Source organism: Prionailurus viverrinus, chromosome D3 (assembly GCF_022837055.1).
Source record: "Prionailurus viverrinus isolate Anna chromosome D3, UM_Priviv_1.0, whole genome shotgun sequence".
Lineage (NCBI taxonomy): Eukaryota > Metazoa > Chordata > Mammalia > Carnivora > Felidae > Prionailurus > Prionailurus viverrinus.
In genome coordinates, this window is record NC_062572.1 from 55281680 (window position 1) to 55298910 (window position 17231).

Genomic DNA, 17231 nt, shown 5'->3' on the forward strand with positions numbered 1-17231 from the left:
TGAGGAAATGACCTTCAGAGCAAGTCAGGAAACTTGCCTATCACTTTGTAGCAGAAACGGACTTTGCGGTTCCTCTACCTCTCTCCCTGTTCTTTCCACACCACATGGACTTTTGCCTTGAAAACTGCCAACGATAATCCAAAAAACAGGGAGAAACTGACCCTCAGCTCCAAGTCTCACTCATTCACTCAATCAGTATGACAGGCACTGTTCCCAGCACCTGGGAAACATTTGTGAACAAACAGAGATCCCTGCCATCCAGGATGCTTACCATCCAAGGAAGAAGGGAGACGGTATCAGCAAGAAAAATGAATAATTAAATTATGAATTCATTAGAAAGTGAAAGGTGCTATGGGAAATGGAAAAAGTGAAGGGTAAGAGAATCAGGACTACAGTATATAAGAAAGAAGAGTTTTGCACGGTTATCATTTTGAGATATTTTTCATTCATTTACCCAACAAACATGTCTCTGCTTATTTGTTTAGCTTTTTCTAAACACAGCTTGAGGAATAACTAATATACAAAGAACTGTACATATTTAATGTGTACGATCAGATGACTGTCAAACATTTATTTATGGAGGCTCTTTCATGCACAAAACACTGGAAGAGTGGGCCAAAATGTAAAGACAGGGCGGTCTGTGCATTCGAGAAGCTGACATTCTCTTGGTGAGATGTATTCACACGTAATTTTATGTAAGGTAGGACAGGCTGGGTGCTACGCAAGAGAAACAAGAAATCTGGAGTGGAGACGGGGACTTTAGCAGAGAAGACCAAGAAAATGTCAAGAGGAATATATACTTTTGGGGCTTGTCCTTCCTTCATGGATGAGCTGGGCTCAGAAAGGAGGTGGGCAGTGGGGAGTCAGAGAAGGGGCTGGGATAAGAGAACGGCCAAAGCTCCGCTTTAGGAAAAGTAACCTGGCAACACTATAAAAGCTGGATCGGAGAAGGGAGAAAACAGAGCCACGGGGTGTATGCAGGAAAGTCAGAGGGAAAACACACCACCATTCAGGGAAAAAAGAAAAATGTCGTTTTCCGCAACTAAACGGTTATATCATACAACTGTTTTAATTTTATTCCGCAGTGGGCTCTAAAGAGGCAGCCAAGAAACAATTGCAGTCAAGTTAATCAAAATGAAAATTTAATGTTAAATCCTACTGCTAGCTGCTAGTAAACAGTCTGTCAAGAGGATTCAGAATGATTTTCGAAGCTATAAAGTAGTAAGAAACCAGGGCCTGTTTTTGAGCTTATGTCTTTTTTGTTTTTTTTAACAACTGCCTGCTTCAGGCAAAATAAGTTTCACAAAAATTGTCTAGAAGTAAAACTTAATATAATCACTTAAAATGTCCTAGGGGAGGCCACTAATAGAGGCACTACATTAAATGAATTCATAAAGTAAACATTTTTGTGACATAATTAGCCTGTTGCTTAACTACTATATATAACATGCTAAAACTTATATATTTAGCTCAAAGATGTAGTGACAAGAAGTCTAAAAGCAATGTGTGTTAAATTCCAAAATATGTTACTGCCATCCTGAAACTTCCCCACATCTAGCATGCTTCTGGGATATGCTTTATTTGCCTGGTTTGACCTTGATCCCCTCAACATTAAGTCTTACACACCTATTTAAATTATTTTTAATGCTAGGAAAACTAGAATCCATGAATCCTTCTAAGTATGCTTTAAAAAAACCAAATTAAAAATTATAAATAAGTATTTATAAGCTGGAAATGCACAAATTCTCCTCCTGTGGCTGGTGGCCTTTATAATCTCCTGATGCACCTTTCTGATTTCTCCTTGTTACCTTCATGGTTCCCCCCCCCCCCCACCACTTTTCCACATTAGCTATAACTGTAGGAGTTAATCAAGTTCACCATTTCTCTTTCCTTCACAATCTTACACACCCCGCACGGACTCAATTAGTTACGGACAACTCGCAAATGCATGCTCTCAGTTACCACCTTGTACGCAGCGCTCTTTGTCCAGGCTTTATCTTCTACACTTTTCTACCTGGATGTCCCCATGCTAATTCATTCAGCCATCCTACATTCATCCAACAAACACATACTGAGCACCAGCTATGTTCTAGAACCAGGAGATACAGTATTGAACTAAGTACCTGCTCTCATGGAGTTGACCTCTTGGCTGGGCTTTCAATCACCGTTTTTCACTCTTTCAATTCATTTAAATATTGCTGTGGATTAAACTTCCAAGAATACAGCACGGCACATCAGACTGATTCTTCTACTTACATCTGCCTTTAGTGGTTCTCATTCATACAGAATGAGGCCTGAATTCCTTGGCTCAATACTCAAGGTCCTCATGATTGTAGATCATCAAAATATTGGGAGATCATCAGAATAGAAGACCTATATCCCCACACCATACGCTAGAGCCCAAAGGACCTGTTCTCTGTGCCACACACACAGTGCAGTCTCACTCACCTGGGCCCCCTCGCTTTCTTTCCTTGGTCCGAGCCTTATCTCCAATCCTCATTTACTCACTAGTCATCATACTCATTTTTGAAAGACCAGCTCAAATGCCACCTTCATGAAGGCATTCCTGATACGAATCCTAATATTTTCCATTTAAAATGCAGCGATTTTGTAATTTTGCTAATATTCTATGCCGAATTTATAAACTTCTGACATTTTAATGTTTATGTATGTTTAAATGGCATAATAAAAATAATTTAACTATACAGGAATTATAGGCATTTTTTTCCTTTTGAAATTGGTCTATACACATTTCGTCAATTTTGAGAACCACGGTTATAAGGACTAAGAACAAGGATAATTCAAGACTATAAAGACTGATAGACAAGATCCTCTCTAAACTTCCTGGTCTTACTAGCATCCAAGGCAATGCAATGGAGTGGCCCAGATTCACTGCCCCACGGTTCTATTTTGCTTTTTAAATATTCAGATATAATGTTTACATTTATTTAGAGTATTTTCCCCCACAGGGCGTCTGGGTGGCTCAGTCAGTTAAGTGTCCAACTTTTGCTCAGGTCACGATCTCACGGTTCACAGGTCCGAGCCCTGCATCAGGCTCTGCGCTGACAGCTCAGAGCCTGGAGCCTGCTTCAGATTCTGTATCTCCCTCTCTCTCTGTCTCTCGCTCACTCACACTCTGTCTCTCTTGCTCTCAAAAATAAAGAACATTAAAAAAAAATTTTAGAATATTTTCCCATAGACACTGAATCTTATGTTTTTATGAAGCTTGTACCTATTCTAGCATTGTTTAAATTGTAATTAAATTGATTATATTTGAATATACTGAATCAGTATATGACTATAGTGCCTTTATATATGAATTACATAGAATATATCTCAATCAATTCAAACAGTTGTATAATGTCTATAACAGTAGAATCCAAATTTCTATTAAATGCTTTTTTATTTTTAAATATGAAGCACAGTGTACTTGGATGACAATGTATAATGTTTTAATATTAAATCTGTCAATTTACTGCTGATGGGTTTTCTGTTAAAGTTGGGCTGAGAACAACACAGACACATACCCACGTTGGTTTGGTGTTTTGCTATCCTCATGGCACAAAGAACAAATGTGTGATTTTACACAATTCTCTAAGTTGTGTTGTGATTTTGGCAGCTCTTATATTAAAGTGTTTTTTTTTTTTTAATTTTCCACATTTGTCTCTCTTTTTCTTAGTGTTGGCATCTCACACCAGAGTAACACGTTTGGTCAGCAATTTGGGGCTGTATCTCCACAGAAGGCATACACTTTTCATCCATTCAACTCTCAGAATACCCGACTTTCCAATTTGCATGGCAAATATATAATCTTATATTGCTGATTATCTTTCTTTTTGAACTATGGTTTTATCCTCATTTAGCATGGTCTCTTCTCAGCATGTGAGGAGAATCGTGTCTGTGGTGGATATTCATGTATTTGTTGACTGATTAATGAGGCCCCATTGAAATAATCTGATTTGCTAATACACGTGTAATGAGAATCAGATTTACTGAACTTGGGATCGTTTTTATCTGTTTGGACATAAACTGCTCCTTATGTTGTAGCTAAATCTATCAACAATGGGTAAATTAATAGGTTTTATGGTATCTGTTACTATTTACTACAAATCTAATTTAGCAGTGGTGCATTGTTTTATTTTACTAATGTTAAAAGAAAAGCTGGTCAAGTGACAACACAGCACTTTACCTCCTCATTGTTAACAAATAGTGTTGTTTAATTTTTTGTGTGTTTATTTTTGAGAGAGATGGAGACAGAGTGCAATTGGGGGAGGGGCAGAGAGAAAGAGGGAGAGAGACAGAATCTGAAGAGGCTCTGGGCTCCGAGATGTCAGCACAGAGTCCAACCTGGGGCTCAAACTCACGGACCGCGAGATCATGACCTGAGCCTAAGTCAGACGCTTAACCGACTGAGCCACCCAGGCGCGCCCCGTACAGTGTTGTTTAATTTTAATTATGTGTTTACTTGATCTTATAATCCTTTTCATGTAGACAGGAACCCTACTGGGTCAGTCATACACTCAAACCACTGCATTTCTCTTGCAACTTAAACTCTTTTTTTAAAGTTTTATTGAAAAATAATTGACACACATCACTATGTAAGTTTAAAGTGTACATGGGGCGCCTGGGTGGCGCAGTCGGTTAAGCGTCCGACTTCAGCCAGGTCACGATCTCGCGGTCAGTGAGTTCGAGCCCCGCGTCAGGCTCTGGGCTGATGGCTCAGAGCCTGGAGCCTGTTTCCGATTCTGTGTCTCCCTCTCTCTCTGCCCCTCCCCCGTTCATGCTCTGTCTCTCTCTGTCCCAAAAATAAATAAACGTTGAAAAAAAAATTAAAAAAAAAAGTGTACAGACTGATGTCTGATGTACATAAATTGTGAAATGACCATTAACATCCATCATCTCATGTAGATACAATAAAAAGAAAAAACATTTCTTCCTGTGTTAACAACTTCCCTGTTGTTAATGACATCCCTAGCACTGATTTTTCTTATAACTGGAAGTGTGTACCTTCTGACCACCTTCCTCCAATTCCCCCTCCCCATTCCATTAAAAAACAAAAAATACCTTCAACAGCAGGGGCTGAGTACCAGCCAGGTTTCCTCTTCTTCTGACTCCTCCTGTAGTTAAGGGGTGCCATGTCCCTGTGTGAGCAGAAATGACATTTTCCACTTTCTGTCCCTACCCGTGAAAAATGCCTACAAACCATCCTCTATGCTCTTTTCTCAGGCAAGGGCTGACTATTGATTACAAGGAAGACCTCGGAGCGAGCTGAAGATAGCAGAGCTGCCGGCAGTATGGGCTCCTGAATCGACACACAGTGGAGCCAACCACCTGCCCGTGCCCTCACCGCACCCTGAGCCGGCATGTGGGAAATAAACTTCGACTGGGACGTCGTGGCAGTGATGTGTTGTAGTTCTCCTTTTTCGTTTCAGTGGTTAGACTACGTTAACTAAAACATCTACATGCATGACCTTCGACACCAGCAAAGACTCCCGATTATAGTGATCACAAAGGTTTTGTTACAGAGGCTATTCCTTCTAAGTCCTCTTCAGAAATACAAACTTGAATTTGCCAAGGCGGCTTGGACGTAGACTAAAAATTCCTTTCCTCATTCTTTTAGTTACATCTTATCCCATAAGCTGAGGGATATAATTTAATGCTGCTTACTTAGCATCCTCAAACACTGTCAGTATGTAAAAGTCTTAGGTGTTTTTTCCAAACAAGCAATATTTACTGTGAGAAGAGAACATGGCACTATGATAATGTTTCTTTGTCCCAGGGGCACCTGGGTGGCTCAGTCGGTTAAGCGTCCGACTTCAGCTCAGGTCATGATCTCACGGTTCATGAGTTCGAGCCCCACGTCAGGCTCTGTGCTGACAGCTCAGAGCCTAGAGCCTGCTTCGGATTCTGTGACTCCCTCTCTCTGCGCCTCCCTTGCTCACACTCTGTCTCTCTCTCTCTCTCGAAAATAAACATTAAAAAAAAATTAAAAAAAGAATTCTTTGTCCCAAAGAACTACAATCCAAATGACATGACATGGTAAGTAAAAAAACAATATGGGGGGTGGGGGTGGGGAGGTAAAGGAGGAAGAAGAGATGATGTCATAGCAAATTGCTCTAAGACAGTTAAAGATCATGAAACCATGAAATTAAAATGTTGTCTGCAATGAAAAAGCAGTAAGGTGTTCCCAAGAGAAAGTAATAGAAGGGAAGGAAAATCCTAAAAGAATTAACTAATTAGTAACTAATCAAGAGACAGAAAATATAAAGGGGTCAGGGAGGGTGTGGTTATTTTATGTGCTTTATTACTAAAGCACAGGTAATAATTTTGAAATCTGTGGAAAAGAAAGCTCTAGGAAGAAAAGAAACTGTTTTTAGCCTAATGGCTGAAGTATTTATAAGAAAGAGAAGGACAGCACAGGAAGGATCAGGCATAGGTATTAATCAAATACAGGTATCTGAAGTCACTTGATAAGAGCTTCTCAAAACTCATAGAAAAGAGTAAACAAAAATAAAGCTGGCACAGACACCAAGAACACAAAGGACAATGGGTGTCATACCCCTGGGCAGGCACAATGAATAATTTTAGCCACCTGTAACCGTTCCCTACTCCAAATACTGAACAACAGAACGATCCTCCGATGACGGGCACACACCTGCATCTCCACATTCATCCGCTTCAACAGGACAGTCCTTTTCTAGGCGATGGCATCTTATGACCGCTAAGATGCATCTTGTGGAACAGAGAAAAGCCTTGTGGATGGATGTGGGGTGGGAACAGTAGACAACAGCATTACTTGAGCTTAGCTGCTGTCCAGTTCTAAACACTTCTCAATTGAGAGCATGTCTGCTTCTCTAGTCCTGCCTCTGTGTTTCAGGGGAGGAACCTGCAGCCCTGAGGAAGACATTGGCTCTGACCCTGGGCCACACAGCCCTTGTAATCTTCTGGGGACCTGTAAAAACTCTAGTGGCCGGGAGGGGAAGGGCAACACATCGACCACTGAAACCAAAATCTCTCAGTGAAGTCCAGAGACCTGCATGTCCTGAAATTTCCTTGGGTATCCTATTGTGCAGCCCAGGTTCAGAGCACAACCAAGGCAGTTAAGTGCACAGGCCCTGGGGAGACATCACCCACCGGGGACTCCTTTCTTGCACCTATTGTGAGAAGGGGGCAAGATAAAACTTATCAGGTGCTACAAAGCATTAGCCACATAGTAAGCTCTCCAAAAGTGTGATTACTATTATTATCCTCAGATACCTAATGTTACAGGATTTTCTCTGGCTATGACACTTGCATAGCATGTATTGTCTGCTTTTTTATATAGTTTTTTGCATTTTGCAGTAATTAAAAAGTAGCCTGTGTTATTTAGCATTTTATGGATATACATTGTATTTCTCCAATTAGACTGTGACATTTTTGGGTAGCAAGGACTTTTCTTGTTTTCTTACCAGCCCAGGGTCATACACCCAGCTGGTATCAGTAAAAGCATCACTGATGATTATTTGACATGGTCATTTAACTATTAAGTTCCCACAAATTGACACATTGAGCTATCAGATGAAATTAAAGGTATTTTCCTCTTTGTCTTCATTTCACCATAAAGAATTAAGGGCAATTCTATTTTCTCAGACTTCATTTTGTATTTAAGCTTTTTTAAAAAACCAGGTTATTATTGGGGCGCCTGGGTGGCTCTGTCAATTGAGGATCTGACTTCGGCTCTGGTTCAAATCCCATGTCGGGCTCTGCGCTTGACAGCTCAGAGTTTGGAGCCTGCTTCAGATTCTGTGTCTCCCTCTCTCTCTGTCCCTCCCCTGCTTGCGTGCTATCTCTCTCTCAAAAATAAGTAAACATTAAAAAATTTTTTTAAAAACCCAGGTTATTATTTCAGGCTACTAGGAAGCTTTTCATCAAGAATGTTGACTTAATGAGAAGAACTTGTAGCAGTTTTTCTGTCACGATTCAACTCTAATTAGAAAGTGGCAGAAATTACTAGATATCCACCAATATTTCACTCACTCCTTGTCCTTGGTAATAATCCCCTTATATTAGCTGGGCACATGGCTGCCCAGAATACAGAATAATGTTCCCACCTGCATAGCAAGTAGGTATAACACTGTTAACTAAGTAATAGTCAATAGGATATAGTGGAAATGTGCAACTTCCAAGATGTATTTCTTAAAAATAGTTTTCATATACCAGAAAATTCACTAAAATTTATAATTCAATGGCTTCAGTATATTCACAGAGTTGTGCGAACACTACAATCTAATTATAGACTATGTCTATCACCCCAAAAGAAACCTCATATCCATTATGTCATTTCCTACTCCCCCAGCCCAGCCTGAGGCAGCCACTAATCTATTCTTTGTCTATAAATTTACCCATTCTGGACATTTCATATAAATGGAATTATAAAACGTGACCTTTTGTGCCCAGCTTCTTAGCATAATGTTTCCAAGGTACATCTATGTTGTAGCATATATCAGCACTTCATTCCTTTTTGGCCAAATAGTATTTGATTGTATGGATGTATCATGTTTTATTTATCCGTTCATCAGATGATGGACATTTGGACAGTTTACAGTTTTGGTAGTTAGAGCATGCTGCTGATACGGACATGGGTGTACAAGTTTTTGTGTGGACGTGTTTTCATTTCTCTTGGAAATATACCTAGTGGTAGAACTGCTAGGTCACGTGGTAACTCTATATTTAACTTTTTTGAGAACTCCCAGACTGTTTTCCAAATTGGCTGCACCATTTTACATTCTCACCAGCAAAGAATGAGGGTTCCAATCTCTCCACATACTCTCCCACACTTAATGGTATTACCCATCTTTTTATTATAGCCATCTTAGTGGTTGTGACGTATGTCTCACTGTCCTTTTGATTTGTGTTTACCAAATGATGAGCGATGCTGAGCCTCTTTTCACGTGCTTATTGGCCACTCCTCTATCTTTTTTGGAAAAAATGTTTATTCAAATCCTTTGCCCAAGTTTAAATTTGTTTTTATCTTTACTGTTGAATTCTTAATAGTTTTCTGTATAATTTGCCTACAAGTTCCTTATCAGATACATGATTTGCCAACATTTTCTCTCATTATAGGGACTGTCCTTTCACTTTCTTGCTAGTGTCCTTTGGACCACAACATTAAAAAATTTTTGAAGTCTTTTTTTTTTTTTTTTTTTTTTTGGTCATTTGTGTTTTTGGTGTCTGATGTGAAAAAGTGTTGCCTTAACCTAAGGTCATGAAGATTTATGCTTACATTTTATGGGCTTTAGTTCTTACATATTTATGCTTGTGACCCATTTTGAGTTAATTTTTGTGCATGTTGTGAGTAGGCATCCATCTTCATTCCTTCGAATATGGATATCCGGTTGTCTGAGCACCAATTGAAAACTTTCTTCATTGAACTGTCTTGTCTCCTTGTCGAAAAATCAATTGACCGTAAGTGTAAGGGTTTATTTCTAAATGTAAGGGTTTATTTCATCTTAAATGTAAGGGTATTTCTATTCTCATGCCAGTACCAGAATGTCTTAATTACTGTAGCTTTGTAATAAGTTTTAAAATTGGGAATGTGAGTCTTCCAACTTTGTTCTTCAAGACTGTTGTGGCTTTTCTGGGTCCTTTGTATTTCCATATGAACTTTATGGATCAGCCTGTCAAATTTTTGGCCCTAAAAAACCACGCTGGGATATTTTGATAGTAACTGTGTTCAACCTATCAATTTGGGGAGGATTATCATCTTAACAATATTAACTCTTTTGATCCATGAACATGGAATGTCTTTGCATTTATTTAGATCTTTATTTCAATGAGGTTTTGTAGTTTTCAGTGTGCAAGGCATGCATTTCTTTTGTTAAATTTATTCCTAAGTATTTCATTCTTTTCGATGGTATTACAAATAGAACTTTTTAAATTTCATTTTTGGAGTATTCATTGCTAGTGTCAAGAAGCACAATTAATTTCTGTATATTAATCCTTTATAACCTGAAATCTTACTGAACTTGTTCATTAGTTCTAATAGCTTTTGTTTGTTTATTTATTTATTGTAGATTCCTTAGGGTTGCACAATTAATTTCTGTATATTAATCCTTTATAACCTGAAATCTTACTGAACTTGTTCATTAGTTCTAATAGCTTTTGTTTGTTTATTTATTTATTGTAGATTCCTTAGGGTTTTCTCTATACAAGTTCATGTCATCTGCAAAGAAAGTTTACTTCTTCCTTTCCAATCTGGATGCTATGTTTTTTTCTTTTGCTTATGTAATGACTTTGGCTAGAATCTCCAGCACAACGCTGAAGTGGCAACCATGATGTATGTTTGGAGAGGATGTGCCCTTCTCTTCCCTTTATTCTTCCTGATAGATGGACTGTGGATGTGATTACTGGAGCTGGAATGGTACGACCATGTGGGACTTTGAAGGGAACTTAGGACCAGAACTGAATCCATGACATAGCAACAATTGAAAAGAAACCTGGGTCCCTGCCACCCTGGGCAACATGCCAACCTATGGTTTTTGTTTTTGGGTCTCTGTGATTTACAGCCAAACCCAAGCCCAAATTGATACAGGGGTATTAGAATAAAGTAAGAATTGTGGTGCCTGCATTATTCAATCAAAATATATGGACTAGTTTCAAAAAAGAAAAGAATTTTTGATTTTTTAGAAAAAACCAATAGTATTAAAGGTGGCTATATAAGGAAGTACTGTCTAAGCCTGGCTCCTGGTTGTAAAATCTGAACAATGTCTGGTATCTTTTCTTGTTGTTGTTTTAACTTCAAAATAATGCCACAGAGTTTAGAGGAATAGCATTCCTCAATATTATGCTTCTGACAATTTCTTTCAAGCTTCCTAACTCTGTGATTGTAGGGGCTATATTACCAACCACTCAAGTTTACTTCATAATTATTACTCAAAAATCACTAAAAAGGGGCACCTGGGTGGCTCAGTTGGTTAGGCAACTGACTTCGGCTCAGGTCATGATCTCACAGTTCGTGAGTTCAAGCCCCGCATCGGGCTTTGTGCTGACGGCTCAGAGCCTGCAGCCTACTTCAGATTCTGTGTCTTCCCCTCTCTCTACCCCTCCCCTGCTCATGCTCTGTGTCTCTCTGTCTCTCAATAATAAATAAATGTTAAAAAAAATTTTAAAAAAACACTAAAAACATTATCACCCATTTAATAGACCTCTTTATTTGTATCTAATTACAGATAGGAATGATGTATTAACTCACATTTGGATGGTTACATTAACATAGATTATGAGCTTTGGCTTTAAATTATTTATGAAACCAAATCAGGGACATGGCTCTAAGGTGAGCATCCCAATGCAGAGAGAAAAATAATGTGTTTTTAGATTAATGGCAAAAAAAAAAAAAGGTTATGAGGAATACAGATGAAACAACTTCCCTGGAATTTACCATCAATAGGAGAATTAGTATCAGCATTAAGTACTTCAGTGATATCACAAGGAGAGTACCACAGAAAGGAAATCACTCCACAGCCTGCCAGTTTTGTATCCAGTTGACCATTACTACGAATAAAGATCCAGTAACTACCTCTCAACTCCTCCCCTTGCATCTCACTTTGGCTATGAACCTGCAGCACAGAAACTCTAGTTATTTCTGCTAAGTAGCTGCTTGTCTTCTGAAAATGTGTACGAATGTAAAAGAAAGCAACTTAATTCTTTGAATCATAATCTACAATAATATGCCAACTCAATCAGAGAGGTTTTCTTTCCTTTGAAGCCTCCAGGATATTTTTATTTTGGGAAAATATTCTGATTAAGTTAAAACAAATATGTGCTGTCATACCATGTTGACTAGTGCAAAAGTGGTTTCCAGTTCCTTTACTGACTAAAAGTATCAAAAGTTCAGAAAGATAAAACAAATGCTAAGTATTTAAATCCCCTTAGCAACTCTTTCCTTTCTCGCTCTCAGCCATTCTGGCAGCTGCTTTCGGTTGACGCTGTTTGGAACCTAAGGCAGGAAGGAACATGGTATGGTGACCACAAAGAAGGCGAAAAAGTTTCTAGAGTCGATCAACTCTAGCCTCCAACTCATTATGAAAAGTGGATAGCACAGACTTTGAAAATGAGCAAACACGGCAAAGCAAACCTGGTGTCCTCACCAACAACCATCCAGCCTTGAGGAAATCTTAAATAGAATACTACACCATGTCGGCCAAAACTGGTGTCGATTACTACAGTGTAACACTGAACAGGGCACAGCATGTGGGAAATACTGAAGAGTATGCACACATATAGAGTATGCTATCATTGATCCAGGTGATTCAGATATCATTAGAAGCATGCCAACACAGACTGGTGAAAAGTGAATCATGCAAAAGTTTTCTTTAATAAAACTGGCCAGAGCTGATTTTTTAAAAAATAAATAAATCCCCATAACACCTGTCTTCACCTGAGTGCTATGCATGGAACAACTAGGTCACCTTCTCGTCTCCCCAACTAGATCATGTTTACATTCCAAAGGACTGATGGGCATAGACCAGGTCTATAATAAGTGCTTTATGAATGAACAGTCTTGGGTAGAAAACGGTGAGCATTCACATCAAATACGTGTAAGTATAAATTAAGCACTCAGATTTTATTTAACATTTAAACACTTTGAGGAAAGCAGAGTATTTAGAAAAGACTATTTTTTTTAGTATCTCCTATTGATCTCTTCCTACCCTACACAAACATCCAGAAATCTACATTGCCTAAGATCCCATCTTTAGATGAATATTCTATTCGAAGGCCCAAAGACTGTAGTCTTGGGTCTAAGCAAGTGAAGGAGTTGTTGTATTTTATGCTTTATGGTTTACTATGAAATCCCAACAAGAAGAAAAGGAACTAGAGATTAATTTAGACAAAGTACTAAGTGCTAATGATGTCAAAGAACTTCATGAGGAAATCTAAGCAAAAAGGAATGCATGAAACAAAAGAGAAAGATGTTTAAAACGAGAAAGAGAGATTAGGGATATATTATTACCTTTTTTTCCAATGAACCCTTGGACAAAGGATTCCTTTTTCAACAGATTGACCAGGAATAATAGACCCCTGCTGTATGAAACAGAAGTATGCCTACTTAGGTCAAATCTGAAATGTTATGCTCTGAAATGGCGAAACGAACCTAACATTTGAAAGATAAGAATTCTATGCCAAGTGATTTTTGGAAAAACAGGTGAGCAATTGTAGTATTTCCTCAAACGTTTAAAATACATGAAATCTAGCATGGTGCCTGGGCACATACCATGGAATCACATTTCTGGCAGGCAAGGAAGGGGACTCAGATTTACATCAGAAAGCCGACACGGGAGAACTACTGTTGGGCAATCCATAAAAGACGATAACTGACATTCCTCTCTCAATAAGTCTCACACATCCAGTGTGTCCTCCAGTGTTGGACAGTGAATGTAGGATGATGCATTTGGTTGGTGTGATGTATGTACTTATCTCGCTGTGTGTGTGAGGAGATGTTCACACCAAAAAAAGGCACTGAGAGAACCAGACAAGCAAGGCAAGCATTGTTTCAGGATCTCCCCAGACATCAAGCTACCTGAGAGGGCAAAGGCCAAATCACCAGGCACGTTTTTCCCATTCATTGTCCCCAGCCTTCTGCTTCCACTTATTTAAATGAATTTATAATATGTTAAGTGGGAGGCAGTGTGAAATCTCAAAGATAGCCTCAAGTTTGGAACCAGATTTAGGTAATTGTGGTTCTAATACTCACGAACCGTATGACCATGAACAAATTACCTAATTTCTTTGAGCAACGGTGTTCTCACATTTACGATGATAGCAATAATACTAAGTAAGTTGAAATGACTGAAGGGGAATAAATATAAAGAACTCGGGATAGTACCCTGTAGATAAAAGGCTCAGGAAAAATATGACTTTGGTTTTATTTTCTTCTTCAGTAAGTGTCCTTTCCCTTATTAGCCTCACTCAGGTACACAATACAGTTTCTTTGTCCAATGAGAAAATACTCCATGATGTACAATCATTTGTACTTTATGCTTCACTTCTACTTCAACAAAATAAAGGGATGGTATTCACCATGTAAATATAATGTTAAAGCTAACAATTTTATTTCAGAGGATAAACTGAGCCATGGGTCAACTTAATGGGATTTTCATTGTCATTTTTTAGTTTCAAATTTGATTTAGATCCCCTTGAATTTTATTATGTAACAAATAAAACATACAATATTAAAGAATCAAATTTAAAAATGATTCACTGCCATAGAAATTACACCAGAAGATATATTCTTTTTTTAAAAGTTTATTTTGAGAGAGAGAGAAACCTTGTGCACAGCACGGAACCTGACGCGGGGCTCAAACCCATGAACCATGAGATCATGACCTGAGCAGAAACCATAGTCAGACTTCCTAACTGACTGAGTCACTCAGGCACTACAGAAGATATATTCTTAAGAAAAAAATCTGAATGACGTATTTGGCAATTTTTAGAACTTTCTCATATTAAGGGATTTCCAAAAATCCCGCACAGCCTTAAAACAAAAAACCAAACAGGATTTTGGAAAAAGAGAAACAAAGATTTACACATATGCCACTGCTGATATTCTCATCATGTTTCTAGTATCAGTACACAAAAACAGTGAATTTTAATATTCTCTGTACAAATCAAAGAGAGTTAATAAGAAAAATACAGATAACACCGGAGGTTTTAGTTTTCCCAGGTAAGTTGCCCTGAAGGCAAGAGCCACACCATACTTTGCCTCTATCACTTCAATATACAAACAGAAAAAACTTCAATATGAAAGAACACTCCCATTAAAATACTAGACGTAAACAAAGACTTAAGAAAAATCAGATCACCAAATTTTATAGACAGGTCTATAAAGATATAGTAGGCTTAAAACAAATGCAAAGCATGTCCGATAAGCAAGGTGCAACTTCTCAAAATAGAACTGGAAAACAAAATTTTAAAAATCTGTTCTTTCAAAAAATGTCAAGAAAACCTCAAAACCCCAAACACCAGTCGTTTAGACACTGACCTGAAGACGTCATCAATTAAATTGGTACTGTGGTTACCTACATCCCCTAACCAACTATATTGCTTACAGATAAATTATTAATATAATTTTCCATGGGAAAATGTAACAAAGAAAACTACCTTGACATCGAATCCTCTGTATACAGGGCCATCTAAATACATAATGTGAGACATGGAATATTTAGCTGACTTGAACAGAGGCAAGATACAGTTGCAAGAGTTCAAGTGTATCACCTATACTTTTTAAAAATAAAAAATTTTAGTGGACCAGAATTATGTTGGCAGTTATAGATAAAAAAAAGTCTGTTTGCAAAGTTTAAATTATGCAAATTTAATAACATCTTAAAAAGGTTTTCCCAGACATTGACAAGGGATAGAACAGCCTCAACACATGGGCAGGGGGCAGGGACAGGGTGTCCCTGACCAAGGTCTGATAGCGAGCCACTATGTGAAAGTGACCAAAATGAGTCAAAGTGTTATAAGCTTGCCCAGATAGACAGATAATTGGAATCCATTGCAGCGTATGTAAATATATTAGATTTTTCTCAGATAAGGGCAAACCTAATTAAAGAAATTTACCTCAATAATGTGGATACATTAAAAATGAATAAAAAAAGCCTGCTACTCCATCCCCTTCTCCCTTCAGGTCTAAGAAATTAAAAAAAACAAAACAAAACTTTTTTTGTTTTTGTTTTTGTTGTTGTTTTTTTACAAATTATCCAGTAGACCAGCATCCAGAATGTTATTTCATGACTTATTAAAACAAGAGACTATTTCCTTCCATTTCAATGTTTTTTTCTGGATGCAAGAGAAATACTAGGTAGAGGATCCAAATGTAACCAAAGAGACTAAAATAGAACTATCACACACATATAATCTGTTCTTTTCCCCAATGTGAGACTGTCACATTGAGATGCTTTCTTCTTGGCATGCTTACAGACTTCACTGGTGAGATTCCAATATCCATGACCAGTCAACTGTCCCTTGTTGCTGTGTACTACAAACACCCACCGGCACATTCCACACATCTCCTTCTATTCTAGGTCCCAATTCCACCTCTGCTATGGCAGAGCCACAAACAGCTCTTTTGCTTACTTTCTATATGTGAAATGGGAACAGACCCAGTCCAATGGATAACACGAGAAACATCTACGGTATAACATCACCAAGAATTACGTCACTAAAATGAAAAGGAGCAGAAACTTTAAGCATGATATACTTGAACAGTATAAACATGGAGAGATTAAAGCCTTCCCTACTTCCTTCCCAGAGGATGAAATCTATACCAAGAATCCCAGTAAGACAGAACCAGTAAGACTGGGCTCAGGTTTTAAAAGAGAAAAGGAGAAAAGAAATTGGAGTCTCATTAATTCAATGCAATATTGGCTATTAGGAGAACAAATGGAAAACATACCAATGCAAGCTTGAGAGATGGTAACGCTGCAACTCTGAAGACTAATAATTAGCATCAGTAGAGAGAAATGGAGCAAGGGAGAAGTATTAGTTTTCTATTGCTACGTAACAAATTACCACAAATTTAGCAGCTTAAAAATTGCACAGAAATCTTGCATTGCATGGCTGGGTTCTCTGCTTAAGCTGAAATCAACTGTTGGCTGTCCAGGTTCTCATCTGGAGCCCAGGGTCCTCATCTAAGCTCATTCATGTTGTTGGCAGAATTCAGTTGCAGTTGTAAAACTGAAGTTGTGTTCTTGCTGGTTTTTGACTGGAGACTGACCTCAATTTCTAAGGGCGCTCACAGGTCCTTGCCTGTGGTCCCCTCCTTTTCTGAGCAATGGAGAACCTGTCTCACATTTGAATCCCTTTCATGCTTTGAATTATCTCTGACCTCACTTCTGTAACCAGCCAGAAAAAAACTCTCAGTTTTCAAGGGCTTGTCTGATTAGTTTGGGTTCACCAGGGATAATCAAGTCAACTGATTAGGGACCTTAATTACATCTGCAAATGTCCTTTGCCACATAACATGACATAAACTAGTATAACACCAGGGGGTGGCAATCGAGGGGCCATCTTAGAATCGTGTCTACCACAGAAGGGAATAGAGAAAGGAAGCCAGTTATTCCAGGAGAGAACAGATACAGAATTTAAGTTGAGTGTTATGGGCAGACTTTGTGTTTAAACATTAAATTCCAAACAGATTTTATAGCTAAAAGCAATCAAAACTTACACTTTGAGATAACAGGTATGAAAACAGTTGT

General features: G+C 38.3%; 1 protein-coding gene and 1 pseudogene across 3 annotated transcripts in view; one reads left to right on the forward strand and one right to left on the reverse strand.

The window, feature by feature from the left end:
- GAREM1 (GRB2 associated regulator of MAPK1 subtype 1) overlaps positions 1-17231 on the reverse strand; it is a 204279-nt gene that overhangs the window by 128764 nt on the left and 58284 nt on the right. The gene's annotated exons all lie outside the window — the stretch shown is intronic.
- Positions 11997-12332, forward strand: LOC125149419 (60S ribosomal protein L30-like; annotated as a pseudogene).